We start from the raw sequence: 21,725 nt of genomic DNA, 5'->3' as shown, positions 1-21,725 counted from the left end.
TGACATCAAGTCTGCATTTTACCAAATCTGACATCAAGGAGCCCTAGCAAAACTGGAGTCAATGGGAATCAGGGGGAAAACTCTCCACTGGTTGGAGTCATACCTAGCACAAAGGAAGATGGTTGTGACTGTTGGAGGTCGATCATCTCAGCTTCAGGACATCACTGCAGGAGTTCATCAGGGTAGTGTCCTCGGCCTAACCATCTTCAACTGTTTCACCAATGACCTTCCTTCCATCGTAAGATCAGAGGTGGGGATGTTCGTGGATGATTGCACAATGTTCAGCACCATTCCCAACTCTTCAGATACTAAAGCCTTCCGTGTCCACATACAACAAGACCTGGACAATATTCAAGCTTTGGCTTGTAAGTGCCAAATAACATTCGCATCACACACATGTCAGGCAATGACCATCTCCAACAAGAGGGGTTCTAATCATCTTCCTTTGACATTCAATGGCATTACATCACCAAATTTCCCACCACCAACATCCTGGGGGCTTACCATTGACCAGAAACTGAACTGGACTATCTATATAAATACTGTGGCTACAAGAGCCACCCAAGGATGGAATTCTGCAGAGAGTAACTCACCTCCTGACTCCCCAAAGCCTGTCTACAAGGGGCATGTCAGGATTGTGACGGAATACCCTCCAGTTGTTTGGATGAGTGCAGCCCGAATGATGTTCAAGAAGCTTAACACCATCCAGGACAAAGCAGACTGCTGAATTCATGCTCCATCCACCACAATAAACATTGATTCCCTCCATACTGATGCACACTGGCTGCAGCATGCAACCTCTACAAGATGCACTGCAGAAACTCACCAAGCTCATTTGACAGCATCTTCCAAACCCACAGCCTCTACCACCTAAAAGGATAGGGGCAGCAGATGCATGGGAACACCACCAGCTGCAATTTTTCCACCAAGTCACGTACCATTCTGACTTGGAACCTTATCAACTTACATTCACCACCCTGGATCAAAATCCTGGAACTCCCTCCCTAACAGCACATGCTCCTACAACACATGGGCTGCAGCAGTTTAAGAAGGCAACTCACCACCACCACCTTCTCAAGGGCAATTAGGGATGGACAATAAATTCTGGCCTAGCTAGTGACACCCACATCCCATGATCAAATGTAAAATAAACTTGGGATAACAAAAATCTACCAATTTCATACATAAAATTTACAATTGATCTCCCATAAATTGCCATTTTCAGAAAAAAAAGTTCCAAACTTCTAACACCCTATGTATGTAGAAATATTTCATCATTTCACTCCTGAAATGTCTGGCTCTAATTTTTATCTCCACAAGTCCCAGACTCCCCAGCCAACAAAAGTAGTTTCCCTCCATTTGCATGTCATCTGTGGTGCAGTTGGTAGCACTCATGCCCCTATATCTCAAAGTTCTGTGTTTATGTCTTAGCCTAGGCTTAAATCCAAAAATCAAGGCCAACAGTGCAGCGGCGAGGGAGTGCTGCACTGTCCAAGACACTACATTTTCAATGAGATGTTAAAGTGAAGCCCCATCTCCTTACATGAGTGGATGTAAAAGATTTTGAAGAAGAACAGATGCTTTATCCTGGTGTCGTGATCACTATTTATTCCTCAACCATCATTATAAAAACTGACAATTTTGTCATTATCAAATTATTGTTTGTGGGTGTTTAGCTATGCACTTATTGGCTGCTGTGTTTCTTATATTGCGACAGTGACTACACGTCAAAAGTACTTCATTGGCCGTAAGGCGCTTCGAGTCATCTGGTGGTTGTGAAAAGCGTTTTATAAATGTAAGCCTTTCTTAGTCTATCTGTTCCCCTTAAAGTCTTGAAAACTTTGATAAAATCAATCCGTATCTTCTAAATTCCAGGGAATGCACTCTAATTTGTGTAACCTTTCTTCATAATTTAACCTTGGAGTAGCATTCTGGTAAACCTATGGCTGCACTCCCTCCAAGGACAATATATCCTGCCTAAGATGCCATGCCTAGAACTATACAAAATACCCCAGGTGTGGTCTAACCAGAGCTTTGTATGCCTGAAGCAGGGCTTCTACCGTACCTTGTATTTCAGTGCTCTAGATATAAAGTCAGGCATTCCATTAGTCTTTTTGATATTTTATGTACCTGTTTATGACATTTTAATCATCTACAACAGTACTGGTTTGCTCTCAACGAGGGCTTTGGTGACATCTTTGTGTAGACTGAGCTGTGGCTGTTGTCCCATGTGGCTGCCTGGCAGGAATCTTAGGCAAAAAATGTGAAAGAACAGCTGGGCCATTTGACAGCCGCTGGTGAAGCATGCCCACCTGGGCCAGCAGGCAGCAAAGCCTATGTCTTGGATCAGCAACAGCCTAGCTAGTGAAGTGCAGCCTCCTGCTGCAGTGTTCCTCATAGATATCCAAATCTATAAACTGTGTTGGCTAGAAGGCGGAAAGAAATCGGAAAGAAGTTCCGAAAAAGCTCAGACTTGTCTTGAAAATCCATTAATTACAATAGCACACAGAACATAATGAGGGCTCTTTATATGGCTTCTAGTCAGGTCAGCCACTTTTTAGGCTAATCCTGGTAGCTTTTACTCTGCTGAATTATGTTATTACATTTTCATATGAAGCAGGCTATATATCAGGTTTTTGACCACACATCAGTGTAATAGAAACATCCTGTTTTAAAATGTACATTTCAGGGGCTGATAATGAAATATCAAAGACGTTGCAATGGGTAGGTATAGTGCAGAATGAATATATTTTTAATTGTTGGAGCCTATGCACAGAGTTCATTACAGCATGAAAAAAAACTATGTAATGCAATCAGCAGCCAGAAGCAATGCATAATAGGCTGAAAGCAGACACTACTAGGGAGTACCCTTCAATTCAGTCCTTATTGTTAAGGTCACAATGTTATATCTCTTAGCAATTTATTGTTGCTGCACTTCTTAGTCTTGTTGAATCTCATCTCAAAGCACCTTAAAATTGGGACCAATGTTCTTGCTGGTGCTGTGTGTGAGAGCTTAAACTAATTTGGTATAATAATGGACACCGAGAGGTAGCATTAGAAAAGAGAAATAAGGTTCACAAAGGATTGCAGGAAACAGCATTAGAGTAAAAAATAGTAAGGTATCGGGTGGGGTCAAACAAATAGAGAATGCAATAACGTATAAATTCGGTTTAGAAAGCATATCTGTAGATGCACAAATTGTGATTTTAAAAAAAATGTTGGTGAGCTGCAGACACAAAGAGCCAAATGAGAATGTGATAGATTGATAATAATAGAGACTTGGCTCAAAAAAGAGCAAGCCTGTACCCTTAATATTCCTGTATCCTAGCTTTTCAGGAAAGATAGGGAACGAAAAAATGGAAGGGATGGTGGTATTATAAATTAAGCAGAATATATCAGTGACAGAGGGAGAGAGGATGACCTGGGGAGGTGAAGGACCGAAGCTGTTTAGTTGGGGTTAAGAGACAATTGAGATGTCACTCCTCTTTTGATATAGAGGACAAAATGTACAGAGAAATTACAGAAAGGTGCAAGAACTATATTGTGTTAGTGGGGTCTTCAATTACCCTAATATAGACTGAGATAAAGGATTGGTACATCTATGGCCCAACAGGAAAGAGACATTTCTGGATTTGTTTGTGGGGAATGAGGTTGATCAAGTGGATCAAGTGTCAGAAGGAATATCTTTAGGGGACAGTGATCGGAGTACCATAATGCTTAGGTTAGCCAAGGGTAAGGACAAGCAGCACTCTAGAGTAAAAATACTTAATTGGAGGAGGACAAATTCCAGTGGGTTGAGAATAGATCTGTCCCAAATAAATTCGAGTCAAAAATAAAAACAGAGAATGCTGGAAATACTCAGCAAGTCTGGCAGCATCTGTGGAGAGAGAAACAGAGTTAATGAGCAGAATTTAATGCCTTCCCTAAGGTGAATTTAGTGATTGGGGGACATTTAATCAAGGAAGAGGGGGCATTTAATTGAGCAGGAGGGTGACGGCTGGTGAATGCTCCATCTTCTCGCCTCTGCCCTGATTAAGTCTGGGGTGGGAAGGCTCATGGACGGCTTCACGCCCTGCTGGCAACTGAGACCCTTAAGTAGGCAATTAATTCCCACTTAAGGGCTTCATGCTGGTATTCAGTCAGCAGCAATGGGAGACTTGTCATTAGGGAAGCCCAAAAAGCAAACCATATTGGGGGTGTTTTCAGGCTCCCGGGGTGGGGGAGTCTCTCATTCAAAAGCACTCAATGATTGAACGAGGGACCCATCATCATGAAGTAAGGGGTTTGCTGAGAGCCATTCTCCTGCCCTTGATGCTGACCCTCCTCCCCTGTGACCTCTATCTGGGGATCCCCATCACCTGCCAACACTCATCTGTGGCTTGGGTCCCTCAGCGATCCTGGGCCTTGGGTGGATGCATTGCTGGCAGCAGCCACCACTTCTTTGATAGGTGGCAGCTGTCAGGGAAGGTCCAGTTGACAGCCTGGCTGGTACTTAAATCTGCAGGCATCTCCCAAAGGAGGCAACGTTGGCCTCTTGGCAGGTTTTGAAATCAACGATTTGTACACAAAACTGAATGGGTAACCTTAAAAGAAGAGATAGTTTATGAGATTCAATGTTTGTTCCCACGAAGGGGCAACCAAAGCCAAGGCTCCCTGGAAGACAAATGAGATAACAAGTCAGATGAAGTAGAAAAAGGGCGTGTATGGCAGATGGAAAGTTGATAATATGACTGAGAACCAGGCTGAACAAAGAAAGTTCAGAGGGGAAGTGAAAAAAGAAATAAAAATGGCAAAGAGTGGGTATGAGAAGAGTCAGGGAGCTAATTTAAAAGGAAATCCTGAAGTCTTCTATAGGCACGTAAGTATTAAAAGGCCAGTAAGAGACAGTGTGGCGGTGATTAGGGACTAAAAAAAGGAGAGCTGCTCATGGAATTTGAGGGCCATAATTGAGGTACTAAATGAATACTTTGCCTCTGTCCACACCAAGAAAGAAAGTGCTGTCAAAGTCATAGTGAAACAGGAGGTAGTTGAGATACAGGATTGGCTAAAGTTGATAGATAGGAGGTATTAGAAATGCTGGCTGTATTTGAGATTGATACATCACCAGGATCAGAGCCGATGCAACTGAAGATGCTGGTGGAAGAAGGGATAGAAATTGCGAAGGTACTGATCACAATCTTCCAATTCTCCGTAGATACCAGGGTGGTGCCAGAGAACTGAGAATTGAAAATATCACACCCATGTTCAAAAAAAAGTGTAAGGTTGAACCCAGCCACTTCAGGTCAGACAGCTTAACCTCAGTGGTAGGAAAGCTTTTTGAAGTTAGCAGTCATTTTGTCAAGAGCAAAATACTGCAGATGCTGAAAATTTGAAATATAAACAGAAAATGTTAGAAATATTTAGAAGGTCAGGCAGCATCTGTAGAGAGAAGCAGGGTTAACATTTCAGGTCAGATGGCCTAAGGGATTAAAGTATTTCCAGCATTTTCTGCTTTCACTTTCTGCAGTCATTTGGACAAGTTTGGATTCATTGAAGAAAGCCAGCACAGATTTGTTAAAGGCAGATTGTATTTAACTAACCTGATTGGCTTTCTCAGTTAGGAAAAGAGAGGGCTGATAAGAGTAATGCTGTTAATTCATGTATATAGATTTCTAAAAGGCTTTTTATTAAGTGTCACATAATGGGCTTGCTACCAAAGTGGAAGGCCATAGAGTAAAAAGTACGGTGAGAGCATGGATATGATTGGCTGGGTGACAGGAAACAAGGAGTAGAACTAAATTTCTCTAACAGTTTTTGGTACAATTGAGTGGCTTTCTGGAGATTTCAGAGGGCAGTTAAGTGTTGTTTTGGGTCTGGAGTCACATATAGGCTGTGGCGTTTCTAGCTTCTTTACACAAACTCAACAATCACACTTGGGATTCGTAAACTATATGTAGGCTCTATTTATTTTAAGACAGAAAGAATATATGAATTATATAGTGTGTGAATATGTATAAGTGTGTATATATGTAAGCATGTTACAGGGGAGCTCAACAAACAGGTCTACTCCAGGGATTCAGCACACACAACAGCAACTTGATGTTCACATGCTGCTTTACATCCTGGTTCCTTGATGATACGCATACATTATTTGCATATTCTCTTAAGGTAATATTGGAACATTCCCTTTCTTTCCAACGATAACATTACATACAGTAAGATTAAATATAAATACACAGGGTGATTACGAAAACTATTTACATAAAGGATACATCACAGGCCACCATTTGTGGGCTTAAGAGTCTACATAATGTGTAGGAGGCTTAATAATCCTCCGAGGTCTCATGACAGCATAACCTTCCTGACATTTAGACACATCACTTTGGTGTTCTTGATTTGTAGGCGCATTGACATCCTGGGTATTATCAGAGTGCTGATTGTTTTCATGGTGGTCTTCTACAATTTCACTCCCCAAATTCATCTTGGCATATGTTCTAGATGCAACTGGAGTGCTAGATGTTAGCTGGACAATTCCCTTAGCTGGCTTCTGTTTCTCCTTACCGTTACCCCATTCGGTGTAGTGAGCTCATAGGATCTGGGCTCTTTGCACATCTTAGATACTTCCGGAGGTAGCCAGGTTCCAAATCCAAATCTTTTAACACACACACAGATTAGGCAATTCTGCAGCTGCATGTCGGTCATGTGCCATCATCATTCTGCCTTGCTTTTTGAGAAGTTGTTCCTGTATTCCTGAAAGCCTGAACATGTGATGACTTGACAAGGTTGTCCTAACCTGCTTCCCAAACACAATTTCAGCTGGTGGCAGTAAGCCCATGTCTAATGGTGTCACCCTCAAGTGTACATGGTAACATGGAGATCCGATTTTGTTTCTCTGCATTTCATGGTTAATGCCTTAATGGTGTAGACCATTTGCTCAGCAAGACTATTGGATCTGGGATAGTGTGGCAAGACTGTCAAATGGTTTATGCCCCATTTGGCACACATGTTCCTAAAAAGTCTGCCTGTATATTGTGGCCCTTGTCTGATATAATGTCTTCAGGTGTACCAAGCAAACTGAATATTGCTCTCATTGTGTCTGCCATGGAAGCACTTGAGGTATCCTTCAATTATCTGATGATTGGAAACTTGGAAAAGTATTCAGTGACTAGGAGAAAGTCATCACCATGGACCATGAATAAATCTGTTGCAATTTTGGACTAGAGGTGAGTGGGATCCTTGTAAGGGTTTCTCCAATTCTCTGTGTGGGTGTAGTTGGTGACTTTCGCATGCTTCACATATTCTCATTACCTTTTCAATATTGTTGTTGATTACTGGCTAATACACAATTTTTCTTGCCACTCTAAGCCTCATCCACTCTACGCCCATATGCACTAATGTAACTGTGACAATATGGTCTGGTGAGAAGCTTCAGGTACAAACACTTGCTTTCCTTAGAAAATCACGCCTCTTGAAATACCTAGTTCAATTCCGCATAGCTAAAAGCACCTCTGGGTGTCTGGCACTTCTTTTATCATATCAGGCCAACCTTCAACAATAATGTTTCATTATGCCTTCAGTTGTGGATCATTTGTTGTTCCTCCTGAAGTTGGTGGCACCTGTGTTGACCAACACTCATCAGATTGACATGAGTAAATCTCTTACTTCAATTTCTACTAATAGGTCTCGCAAAAAATCTGCAGCTTTTTTTGGATTTGGTAACCTGCTCACTGTGTCTAAAGTAACCAGATATGGAATGGACTTTGAAGTTGCATACCTTTATTTATTTAGTAGAGGTCACTGCAGACTAGGTGATGCACTTGTCAGTGGCTGCACCAAATTATTTCTAATGGTCTGTGATCAGTTTCCACAATGAACAGTTTATCAAATTGGGACGTGTGGAATCTTGTGATACTCTCTATGTTCAAATAATTGGATTGCACTTACGATAGACTTTTGCAGCCAATATGCAATTGGTTTACTGTCTTGCATAATGTGAGCTCCTAATGTTTTTTGAGATGCGTCACCTTTCTTGGGTTGTAGTATTGTTGAACACATGTCTTCTAACAACACCGATTTAAGTGACTCAAACATGTATTAATGGCTTTCATGGAAAATCCTTTCTTAACAGCTCTCAAAGAGACAATTTGGTGAAGTTAGGTATGTATAGTGCTAAAAAGTTGAATAATCCGAGGCATTTCTGCAAGTCCTTTATGTGCTCAGGTTAAGGCATATGTCATACATCTTTGGGTTTGCCTGGCTCAAGATGGATCCCAGGGCTTGAATAAATAGAGCCAAAAAGATTATTCTGATCCACAATCACCTGGCATTTCATGCTGTTGAAGACACACCTTTCGTGGTGAGCTGCTGCCATTAGTGAGCATAGATTTCGGTCATGTTCTTCTTTGGTTGTGCCCATCACTGCAGTATCATCACCAATGCATGTGCGTCCAGGAGCACTTCCTGGAATTTTGTTCATGTTCTGCTGAAACAGATCCTGACTAACAGATAAACCAAAACATAGCCTCCGGAAGCAATATCTTCCCAGCGGTGTCCTGGAACTGGTGACCTCTTGAGATCCCTCTGCCATATGAACCGACCAATATCCATGTTTGGCATTCAACTTGGAGGAAAACCTTTCTCCTGTGAGTTTGGGATTCAGTTCCTCTAATTTCAGGATCTTGTGTGAGCATCCCTTTAGAGTGAGATTTAGATATCCTGGGTCCAAGCATATCTAGATTGTGCCATCTCTTTTCACATGTGATAGAGTTGAGCTGCACCAGTCGGTGTGCTAATGCACATGACAGATAACGCCATTACGCTCCATGTCGGCAACTCACTCTTAAGCTTTTCCTGTATGTGCACGCTGCACCTTCTAGAAGGGTTGATTGATGGGATTGCATCTTCTCTGAGGTATGGTACAGCATCACCTTTGGAGTTTCCTATAGTGTCAAATCTGCCTGGTTATACCTGTTGTTGGTCATGGACTAATACAATGTGAATATTTTTGGCCTCTTCAGCCAAAATTGATGCCTTGATGATCTTGTGTATGGTCACAATGTTGGGTTCTGTACATGCTGGTCAACCTGCTACTGCTGGTCCACTTGTTTCCACTAGATAGAATGATTGTGGTTTCCATGCAGACTTGGTAGCTGAATTTCAACATCAATGGACCATTGCACTGAATGGATGACCAATTGTACACAGTCAGTTTGCTTGTCTGAGGTTGTATCATTGATTCCCAAAAGACATATCCTTTAGGATTCTGACTGGTAACTTGTTTGTGCTTACCCCTTTCAACTTTGTTGGTGAGTATCTGCCGCTTTTCTTCAGGCACACGATGCTGATGGTAGCAAAACCTCTAACTGTTTGATTTTATCCACATATTGTGTCACATTCATGATGCAGAAAGCCTGTTTGCTTTCTATTTGAAGGTTTCTCCGTTCTGAAAATTCATGCTGGTCTTGTCTTGCCACTAACCTTGTACGTGTGCTTGCATTTAGGTTGGTCTCTTGTGCACTCCCTGTTGTTGCTGCTAATATGCTGCAAATACTTTTTTTTGGTCATATCTTACTGCAACCTTTAGTCATACCCTGTTTGAAAGAGTGGTGCCGGTAGGATGAATCATGACTTTCAAAAGGGAACTGGATAAACACCTGAAGGGAAGTAAATGCATGGCTCCAGAATAGCACAGAAGCCGGGGCTGGGGATGAGATGAGTTAAATTACTTGGGCTCAACAGGATGAATAACCTCCTTCTGTCCTGTAACCATTCTAAGATTCTATGAAAACAATCAAGTTGTGGCTGAATGTTTCTTCACCCTTCAAAGGCCAAAACAATTCTTAACAGATTCTGCCACAGGCGTAACAGCATTGCTGCACTCTGTCTCCATCCACGTTACTCTGGCAGTGCACTTCATTGCTTGGTTAGCTTTCTCTTCTGAAAAGGCTTCTCTATTACATGGTCCCTATTGCCAGACTAATGAATGGAGTTTTCTGTATTCTGTCATTTGTGGATGCTCAGTCCAAAGTACAGCTTTAAATGCAATGAACAACCATTTTAAGAACCACAGATTCCAGAAGTCCCAGGCCTTCAGACCTCTGAGCACTCCCAGGACATTATGCATTCAGAACAGGGAAATGATAATGACCTGGCCTTGCATTACTGGGCAAGGTCACTTGATTTAAGCATAGGCACTATCAATATCTTATGAGCTGTAATACTGGAAATAAGGCTGCCAAAAGAGCAGTATCATACTTTGTGCTAAACTCGTGGATATCCATTTTTAGCCTGACCTACCTTTAACTATTGGTCTAATTGATGATTTACTTATTGATTTATTACATGTGTGCTAAAATATTACACACGTGATTAATTAAGTGTGCAAATTGCGATTCTGAGGTAATCGTCCCCAAAGTAGTGATAGTGCCAAATGGTTATTCAATCACAATTATTCCCAAAATTGGTTGCTTGATTAACTGTAGAAGGTGGTACCTGAGATTTTATTAATTTATAAGTACTGGACCTGGTTTGCAGTACAATCATAAACTTGGATGCAAAATAATATGCAATAATACAATAATAATTGAATTTTGTCCGGCTACTAACAGCCCATTTTATTGCAGAGCCAGAATGAGAGCTGAGCTAAAGCCACATATAAATATAAATAACTCTTGCTTCATCCTTTGCCATGGTATAGATTAGATTGCAAAACATCTGCTGACAGGATCATAACAAGCGCACAAGCAATATCAACATAATGAATTGTAAAATTGATTAAAACAATTTGTCCTATTGTGTGTGTATGTGTTTGTGTGCATTTTCCTTCCAATGAGCCATGTACAACTCTCACTACCAGTTTAGACTGTTTAAATACAAATATCCATCAAAACAAGAAATCCAAGAAGATAAAACTCTGGAATTTTTCCCACCAATCTCACATCAAATATAATCTAATGAAACTTCAAGGTATCAACCTAACTTTACGATCTACATTATTCAACTTTCACCTGGTGCATTCCAGTAATGACATTCCAATAGTCCAGCAGCACAAGAGCCAATGGATTCCACAACATATTTGATCATTGTGTCTGTGATTAGTTTAGGAGCCTTCATTTCTTCTGTTAATCACATACTCATTCTTTCTTTCCAAAGGAGTTGAATCGACATCAACAATTGCTTTGATACAAGAAAATACCACACATCAAATGCTCTTTAAGGGAAAAGAAAGGGCACCATAAGGACGATTACCATTTAGTCAGACATCCTTCTTCATCCTGCTGGTAATGGAAAAGCTGCTGCACCTTTACCTTTAGTCCAATCTCTTAATCCAGGTTTCTAGGATACCATGATATCTGTGAAGCTTCATACATCACTTGTTTGTCGGCGGTCCAGATAATTGTTCTATCACCCTCTGCTCGCTGACCTATGTTGATTCCCCAGTCAACCAAGGCCTTGATTTTAAAGTCAATGGCTTTCTGTTCAATTCTCTACATGGAATTCTGTGCCTCTGTAACTTCCACCTTCCCTACAACCCCCCGCGAACTCTGCTTTTCTCCAACTCTAAGCATTTGTGCACACCCACTCCCATCATCCCACCACTGGTGAACATGTGTTTTAATTGTTAGGAACTTAAGCTCCGGCATTCACTTTCTGAACCCCTCTACCACCCTCTCTTCCTTCAAGATGCCATTTAAAATCTACCTCCGACTAAGCTTTTGGTCAATGTTTCAAATGGCTTGAATTTTAGTGATCAGACGGATGACCTGATGTTGGGGTGGGTTAGACGGGTCAGCAACAAGCACGGGTGATGGCGGAACTTCCTCAACAATTTTACAAGGAAGAGCCATGAAAACTGGCCTGCAGAGGAGTGACCAATTAATGATGGGGGTTAGGTCATAGTGCCAGAAGCTTGCCCTGTGATGTAATTTTTAAAGGTACATGTGCAGCAGACAGGTGGGCTGCAGACACAAGGAAAAGGAGGGGACCTACAGCAATGGAGGCAGCAGGGGAATGGCTTCAGCACAAGGCAGGGTCACCCCAATATTTAGTGGCATCTCCTTGGAGGTGCTCCTGCAAGCAGTAGGAGAAAGGAGAGACATGTTGTTCACACGTGAGAGGAAGCGGCCAGAAATGAAGAAGCCATGGCTGCAGGTAACAGACATTCTGAGCAGCTGAGGGGCAGTTGCAAGAACCTAGATCCATTGCAGGAAGAGATTTAATGACCTCCTGCTGTCTGGCAAGGTGAGGGTCATTTAGAGTTGCAAACTGGAAGTCCAGCATGAGTTAAAAGGTGCCCATGAAATATGAAGGTTAATTGGTAGACCAATGCATGGGGCAACACCAGGCACCAATGCCCACATCCAGGTGCCCATTTCACAAGTACCCAAACCCCATGGTCAGTGATGGATGAATACAACATGGAGATGGTTGAATGCAGCAGTTTGGTGCTGCAAGTTTATAGTGCCGCAGAGTGACCAGCATAGACGGATCATGAGGCAGGAGTCGTCCTAGTTTGTGTTTGCAGAAGCACGCTCAGAATGCCAAGGAGAGTCAACAAACTGGAGGTGGAGTGCCTTTCATCACCATGGTGACACCAATGGAGGAGGAGGCTATGGAGATCTGATGGATCATGGCGGAGTAGTCTGTGCCTGAGAATGAGGCATTTGCAGAAATGATGGAGAGTGAGTAAAATGATGGTTGCGTCCAACATTTCCCAGATCATGTGTGGCCTGTGGCACTTGTGTGGACCTTTAATAGCCAAAGGGAGGCACAGGGCTTGGCACAATCAGAAGATCACTGTATAGACACACAGGAGGAGATAATGGAAGTAGTGACAGCTATGACTGCTTCCCCTCAGAGGATTGAGGAGAGTGATCCTCAGCCCCATTCAGATGGTGAGCCTCAGGTGTCCTCAGCAAAGCAGATGCTTCAGCAACAGTGTCAAATCTGTGAACCTCAGCCAAGTTTCCAGAGGAAGTGAAATCCCTCGTGCAAATGATGGAGTGGTGATCCTGGTGGAGGAGGCCCAGAGAAGGGATGTGCCAGGCTTGTATGGTAGGGATGGATATCTCCTTACTCTTCTGTCCCTTTCTCCTGCAGCAACTGGTGCTGCTCTGCCTCATCTCCTCCTCCAATTCCTCATGCAGAACAGGGGGAAATCTTAGCAAGATCCCCATGACTAAACATTCCCTTTCTCCTGATTACTCCTGTTAGCTGCCCACTAAGGTAGAGCAGAACTTTCTTTAAGTGAAGTCCTCAGAGAATTTCTGGGATAAATGTTGATAGAGCATTGGTGAAGCCTTGACAAAGTGTCTCAGAAAGTCTCCCAAAGTGTTTTAAAAGTCCTCTTCAAACTTTCAGCAGCAAGAAGCAACATGGATATAAAATTGGCTGAATGACAGGAAAAGGAGAGTAGTGGTTAATGGATTTTTTTTCAGACTGGAGGAAGGTTTGTAGTGGAATTTCCCAGGGGTTGGTGTTGACCTAGACCTAGACACAATTTCAAAATTTTCAGATGATACAAAACTTGGAAGCATTATGAACAGTAGGGAGGATAATGTAGAATTCAAAAGGGCAGAGCCAGGTTGGTGGAATGGGTGGTTAAGTGGCAGATGAAATTTAATGCAGAGAAGTGTGAAATGATTCATTTTGAGAGGAAGAAAACAGAAGCAATGTAAAATAAAAGTCTACAACTCTAAAAGGGGTTCAGGAGCAGAGGGACCTGGGTTTATATGTGCTTAAATCGTTGAAGGTGGCAGCACAAATGTAAAGCATAGTTAATAAAGCAGACGGCATTCTAGGCTTTATCAATAGGAGCATTAGATACGAAAGCAAGGACGTTATATCAAACTTATATAGAACACTGGTTTGGTCTCAACTGGGGTTTTGCATCCAGTTCTGGGCACCACACTTTCAAAAAGATGTGAAGGCATTAGAGAGAGTGCAGAAAAGATTCAATATGGTACCAGGGATGAGGAGCTTCAGCTGCGTAGATAGATTGGGAAAATTGGGACTGTTTTCCATGGAGAAGAGAAGGTAAAGCAGAGATTTGATAGAAGTATTCAAAATCATGAGGGGGCTGGACAGAATAGATCGAGAACAAGAGGGCACAGGTTTAAGGTAATTGGCAAAAGAAACAATGGAAACATGAGGAAAAACGTTTTCACTCATTGAGTGGTTAGAATCTAGAATACACTGCCTATAAGCTTGGCTGAGGCAGGTGTGATTGAGGCATTGAAAAAGGAATTATTTGTTATCTGTAAAGGAAAAAATGTGCAGGGCAGGGGGTGTGGCACTAGGTAAATTCCTCCACAATTCCGTGATTCTTTGATTCTATGAAGTGAATGGTGAAAGCTGAGTGTAGCTTTAAGCAGTGCACAAAATTCTCATCAACACCTTGTTTCCTCCTGTTCACCTAGACTCTGTTAGGAGAGGTCATTACTTAAAATGCTAGCTACAAAAATGGTTTGCAACCTCTTTAATGAGCACAAGCAGGCTAATTTATTGTTAGTCAGACCCTTAATGATACTTTGAGTGTCCTTAGCGTACATTTCAGTTTCTTTACCAAGGTAGCATCTTGCATTAAAGGCGGGCTAAACCAGCATTGCTGATCAAGACCCTACCTTAATCATCTCAGAGGCTCTTTTAGATCTAAAATACCAGGGAAAATCAATCCCTTGGTGTCTTTCCTTGTTTGCTATTAACTCAACTTAATAATAGACACGTCAAGGGAATCAGAGACAATGAAGTGGAATTATCTGTGTAGCTATGCTTGGATGATTCAAGGGCTCAGCTATATTCTACTGGACAAGTTGTATACTTTTCCTGACTGAAGCATTTGCATTTTAGCCTAATTTCTATTTAAGATTTGTTGAGAGTCATAATGGAACTGGCCAAAGTGAAGGCTGAGCAGTCTCACACCACACCTAAATCCCTGAGATGATAATATCCATTTGTTTATTGGTGTGCATAATTTTATATTCAAAATGGCAACTGTGAGTAGGAATCTTGTGGTTTCTATGTTTATTCTACTCTTGGGCCCATGACCTAAATTTCTCTATAAAAAGACACTCCAGTTGTGTTGGAAAATGTGTCAAATGTTGTTCACAATTGCCTCCTATTTGTATTTGTAACCAAACCTTGAATTGAAGTGTATGTTCAAGGTACTGTAATGGAAAGGCAAAGTGGCAATACAAACTAACTTGGGTGATTATATAAAAGACAAAATGTTGCAGTTGCAAGAACCTTGAAGTTAGCTTGTGGTCTGAATGGAAGTATCCAACAGAGTCTGCAAAGGTGACTCTGAACTTCCAGTCGCTTGCCATTTTAACCCTCCATCCAACTCCCCTCTGCTTTTCACACTGTTCTCGTGAAGCTCAGCAGAACAACACCTGTTACCATGGAAATAGAGGTGGGGTACAACACAATTTTGGATTATGTACCTCTGTTCCCTGATAATGGCACTAGACTGAGCAGCAGCCTTGCTGCTTCTCAGATCTTGAAGATGCCAGTGGCCTGTTTATTAATCACTGTAGTTTTTCTTTTCATATTTGTTCATGGGATGTGGGCATCACTGGCTAGGCCAGCATTTATTGCCCATCACTAATTGCCCTTGAGAAGGTAGTGATGAGCTGCCTTCTTGAACTGCTGCACTCCATGTACTGTAGCTATGGTCACAGTGCTGTTAGGGAGGGAGTTCCAGGATTTTGACCCAGCGACAGTGAAGGAACTGCGATATATATGCAAGTTAGGATGGTGTGTGGCATTGTAGGGAACTTGCAGGTGGTGGTGTTCTCTGTTGCCCTTGTCCTTCTAGATAGTAGCTGTTGTGGGTTTAGAAGGTACTGACTGAGGAGTCTCGGTCAGTTGCTGCAATGTATCTTGCAGTTGGTACACACTGTTGCCACTGTGCGTCAGCAATGGAGGGAGTGAATGTTTGTGGGTAGGGTGTCAATCAAGCTTTGTCCTGCTTGATGTCAAGCTTCTTGGGTATTGTTGGAGCTGCAGGCAACCTGCTCCTCTTAAAGGTTCACTGCTTATTAAAGGGAGTCTGCCCACCTGAAATCATGTCTGACACAAAATTGATTCTGAGCATTTGCAAGAATGGCTCAGCAGGCTCAGGAGAGGGCTCCGCAGTTCAGTAATGTCGCCCTGGAGGCTCTGGTCAACTCAGTGGGGTCCATGAGAGGATAAAAACCCTCAAGCCTCAGCCAGAGGAAAGAATTGAAGCACACCACTTGTGAAGTGAAAACCTATAAACTGGCACCACAAACATGGCAACAATACCAGAAGAAATACAATGACCTAACCTGGGGGGTCAAGATAGGTGAATGCATTGTCATAATGCATCTCATACCCAACACACCAATAATTTCTCACTGACAATAGAAAAGGACAATAAGCAATCCAGGGTAAAAATAATTAACTCAACAAGAGCCAACTTCGATGGCAAGGACAGAGTTGGGCCAGATAGACTAGAACAAAATATTGGCATGAAAAACTGTGGTTTAACAATGGGTTGCCTTCAAAAAATAATTGGCTCAGGCGCAAAGTCCATCGAAAGGGAAAGGTAGGACAAACAAATCCAGAGTTCCCTGGATGAAAAAGGAGATTGAAATTAAGTTAAAGAAGAAAAAGTGTGCTTATGACCGGTGTCAGGTCGAAAATACAATTGAGAACCAAAAGGAATACCGAAGGTTCAGAGGGGAGGTGAAAAAGCATTTTAGAGAGGCAAAGAAGGATTATGAGAAAAGACTGGCAGCCAACATAAAGGGGAATCCCAAAGTTTTCGTTAGGGATACAAATAGTAAAAGAGTGGTAAAAGGGAGAGTAGGGCCAACTAGGGACCTAAAACAGGATTTATACATGGACGAAGAGGAATGAATACTTTGCATCCGTCTTTACCAAGGAGGTAGATGCTACCCAGGCCATGGTGATAGATGAGGAAATTCTGTCACTAAAAGGGTTCAAAATTGTTAATGAGTAAGTGTTGAATAGACTGCCAGTACTTAAAGTTCACAAGGCACCAGGGCCGGATGAGATGCATCGAAGGATATTGAAGGAAGTGAGAGTAGAAATTGCAGGGGCACTGGGCATAATCTTTCAGTCTTCCCTAGAATCAGGGGTGGTGCCAGTGGACTGGGGAATTGCAAACATTACACCCTTGTTCAATAAAGGTTGTTAGGATAAGCCCAGCAATTACAAACCAGTCAGTTTAACTTCAGTCGTGGGCAAGATTCTAGAAGCAATTAATCGGGATAGATTTAGTAGCCACATGGAAAAGTATGGGTTGATAAGTAAGGGCCAGCATGGATTTGTAAAGGGGAAATCATGTTTAACTAACTAGCTGGAGTGTTTTTAAAAGGTAACCGTAAAGGTTGATGAGGGTAATGCTGTTGATGTGGTGTACATGGACTTTGAAAAGGTATTTGACACAGTGCCACACAACTGACTTGTGAGAAAAGTTATTACTCATGGAATAAAAGGGACAGTAGCAAACTGGATACAACATCAGCTGAAAAATAGGAAGCAGAGAGTCATGGTCAATGGATATTTTTCGGGCTGGAGAATAGTTTGTCGTGGAGTTCCCCAAGGGTTAGTACTGGGACCTTTTCTTTTCCTGATATATGTTAATGATAGCATATTATCATGGTGTACAAGGGGCAATTTCAAAATTTGTGAATGATGCAAAGCTTGGGCGTGTTGTGAACTGCAAGGAAGACAGTGTAGAAATTCAAGAGGACATAGACAAGTGGGTGAAGTGGGCAGATAAGTGACAGATGAAGTTCAATGCTGAGAAATGTGAGGTGATGCATTTTGGTAGGGAGAACATGGACAGACAATATAAAATAAGGGGTGAAATTTTGAAGGAGGTGCAGGGGCAGAAAGACATGGGTGTATATGTGCATAGATCATTGAAGATGGCAGGACGGATGTTGGAGAGAGCAGTTAATAAAGCATATAGTATTCTGGGTTTGATTAATCGGGGCATAGAGTACAAGAGCAGGGAGCTTATGCTGTGTCTATATAAGACACTTGTTAGACTTCAGCTGGAATATTGTGTACAGTTCTGGGCATGATATTATAGGAAGGATGTGAACACATTAGAGAGAGTGCAGATGGGATTTACAAAAATAGTTGCAGGGATGAGAAACTTCAGCAATGAGGATAGATTGGAGAGTTTGGGACTGTTCTCTTTGGAGAGAAGGAGGCTGAGAGGAGACTTGGAGATATTCAAAACCATGAGGGGGCTGGACAGAGTAGATAGGAAGAAGCTGTTCCCACTTGTAAAAGGATCAAGAACAAGAGGGCACTGTCTTAAAGTGATTTACAAAAGAAGCAAGTGTGACATGAGAAAAAACTTGTTCACACAATGAGTGGTTTGGGTTTGGAATGCACTGCCTGGAAGTGTGGTGGAGACAGGTTCAATCGAGGCATTCAAGAGGACATTAGATGATTAGTTGAAAAGAAACAATGTGCAAGGCTATGGGGAAAAAGCAGGGCACTGGCACTAGGTCATAATGCTCATTTGGAGAGCCGGTGCAGACATGATGGGCCAAATGGCCTCCTTCTGTGCCATTAAGATTTTGTGATTCTGGGATTCTGTGATTCCTGTGGAACTGGGATTTGCACATCATTTTCTTGTAAAGGCAAATGACATGGGCATTGGTGTTTGCAATTTGATTTCCAGGCCTATGTACGGAAGTGTATTCGTTATGCTGTCAGAATTACAGCCCATCATTGTATTCTTGCTGAGGCTATGAGTGGTATAGCCTTATCCTCCCTAAACAATCCTAGCAATGGTTTGTGGTCTTAAATGCTTAGTAAAATGGCAGCCATGTACATACTGGTGAAATTTCTTAAAACTAAACATGATGGACAGGCCTTCTTTTTCTATCTGCAAGTATCTTTTCCGCTGTGGTGAGCGTTCTTGATAAGTAACCTATTGGCAATTCCATGCCATCATTCGTCCAATGAGAGAGCACTGCTCCCACTCTGTAGGGAGATGCATCACATGTCAGCACCAATTCTTTCATCTGGTCATAATGCACTAATAGATTAGATGAGTGCAACAATTGTTTCACCTTTATGAAATCTTCTTTCTGGGACACCTCCCAAGACAAACGTTGGTTCTTTTGGAGTAGAGAATTCAGGGGGTGCCTCGCACTGTAGAAAAATTGGGTAAGAACCGCCTATAATAGTTGATTATTCTTAGGAACGTTTTGAGCTCTGAGGCGTTCTTTGGTGCAGGTACCTCTTTTATGGCTCTCACTTTCTCCTCAACTGGGTGAAGGCCCTGTGAATCTACCCGGTGACCCAAATAGATTACCTCCCTCATTTGGAATGTGCACTTTTCTTTTTTTAACACACTCCAGCTTTCAAGAAAGGTTTTACGACTTCTAAAAGTTCCAAATCCTCTTTCTCAGTGAATCCCGTCAACAATACATTGCCTAAATAGATTACAACCTGCGGCAGCCTCTGCAGTAAACCCTCTAATGTTCTCTGAAGGATGGCACAAGCTGAAGAGACACTGAAAGGCAATTGTGTATATTTGTTTAGCCTTTTGTGGGTATTAATTATGACAAATTTCCAGGAGGCGTTATCCAACTCTAGTTGTTGATGAACATGACTCATGTCAAGCTTTGAGTAGGTGGTTCCTCCTGCCAGCTTGGCATTCAGGTCTTCGATTGTTGGAATGGGGTGCCAGTCTAGCTTAGCTACTTTATTAACCATCAGTTTATAGTCTCCACAAATTCAGATGCTTTGGTCAGGTTTAAGGATGGGGACTACGCCCATTCTAAGAACTGAAGAGGTTGTATAATGCCAAGTTTCTCTAGTCTGTCCAATTCAGTGTCAACTTTTTCTCACAGGGCATATGGCACCGGTCTCACCTTCATCAAGCGAGGGGTTGCTTCCGGACCCACATCAATTTTTGCCTGCAGGCCCTGGATTTTCCCAAGTTCATCCTTGAAGACAGTGGCGTACTTTTGAAATAGCTCTGGTCACCCAGTTGCTCTCAACTGGAAAATTTCAGCCCATTCTAATTTAATCCCTTTTAACCATTTTTGCCCAAGGAGGCTTAGCCCTTCACTGCTACCATCACCAAGGGTAGCTTTGCCGATTGGCTTCCATAATGAACAGTTACTTTGCTTATGTCTTTTATTTGAATGTCTTGACCCGTATATGTTTTTAGTCTGGCATCAGTTTCTTCTAAACTTAATTGATGTTCATCATTATTCAGATATCTGAAGGCATGTTCCCCAATTACTGTAGTGGAAGCTCCTGTGTCCACTTCCATCCTAACAGGTTTGCCATTTACTTTCACTGTGACAAATGTTGGTTCTGTCTTTCCAACTTTCAGATTAAACAATGAGTAAATGTCAGAATTTGTTGTTTCTGGCTCTTCTACCTTGTAGATTTCACTGGGCTTCTCCTTTTGTTTACAAGCCTGCTTGAATCTTTCCTTGCTCTGCCTCATTCTATGTCCATTTCCGTGACAATAGTAGCGTTCAATTTTTTTAAACTGCCAATCACTTAAGGGCTGCTTGGTTTCAATCCTATTAAAATTATTCTTTAATTTTGCTGCTAAGTTACTTTTCTTTATTCTTCAGCTAACGAGGACTGTTTCCCGTTTCTCAGCAGAGTCTCACTTTTTAGCACCCTTTTTGGCTGGGGTTTCCTGCCCATTGTGGAGGACAGCACTATCTTGCACACCCTGTGTTGCTTTTGAATCTCTTGCTATGCTTTCCATGGCCAACGCTATCTCTAGTGCCTTCTTGAAATCCAAATTCGCCTTGGACAATAATCTTTTCCGAATAGTGTCCTCATTCGCACCACATACTAAATGATCTCCGAGCATGTTGTTTAGAGGCGAATGAACTCACAATGTTCCATTAGCTGCTTCAAATTTGCCATATAGCTTTAAATTGTCTCCCAGGGGTTCTGTTTCTCCAGGTAAACCTGAACCCTTGCATCATGACTGAGGGCTTTGATTGAAAATGGCCCGTCACAAGGCCCACCAATGTATTGAAATTTTTTGAATCTGGGGCACTAAGTGTCTTCAAACTTTGAATCAAACTGTAGGTTTTACTCCCACATGTACTTAAGAGGATTGCTCACCTCTTTACTTCCCTCGTAATCTCGTTCACTTGAAAAAGAACGTGAGGCATTCTATGTATTGAGACCAATCACCTGTGGCTGGTTCAAAAGGATCAATTCTCTCAAACTGTGGCATTTTGAGTGGGGTAACGTCTTCCATTCAACAGAACTTGCTACTTACAATCACTGGACGAGGTACAGTGACGATTTCTTTCTAACTTGATTGCTTCTGTTCAATCCTTTCCTCATAAGACAACTCACCCATTCCAGGTATTAATTTAGGAAACATTCTCTGAACTGCTTCCAATGTATTTACATCCCTCATTAAATAATGAGACCAATACTGTACACATAGTACTCCAGATGTGGTCTCACCAATGCCCTGTGTAACTGAAACATAACCTCCCTATATTTGTATGTCACCATGAAACCCCTGCTTTCCTCATCAACCCCTTTTTCCTCACACCAATCCTCCCTTTCTGCGTGTGTGCTTTCTGGACAGCCTCATCAGAAATAGGAGGAAAGCTACCCAAGAAAATGGGGAGGATGCACCGTTACTCAATTTTCCATTAATAGTCACCAGTTCAGCTGAGCACCTTAGTGTGTAGAATAGAGTCGAGATTCTCACACAGTGAGTCACCAGGCTTGAG

The sequence above is a fragment of the Carcharodon carcharias genome, chromosome 11, assembly GCF_017639515.1.
Source record: "Carcharodon carcharias isolate sCarCar2 chromosome 11, sCarCar2.pri, whole genome shotgun sequence".
Lineage (NCBI taxonomy): Eukaryota > Metazoa > Chordata > Chondrichthyes > Lamniformes > Lamnidae > Carcharodon > Carcharodon carcharias.
The sequence above is the reverse complement of the archived record's forward strand: the minus strand, read 5'-3'. Positions refer to the sequence as shown.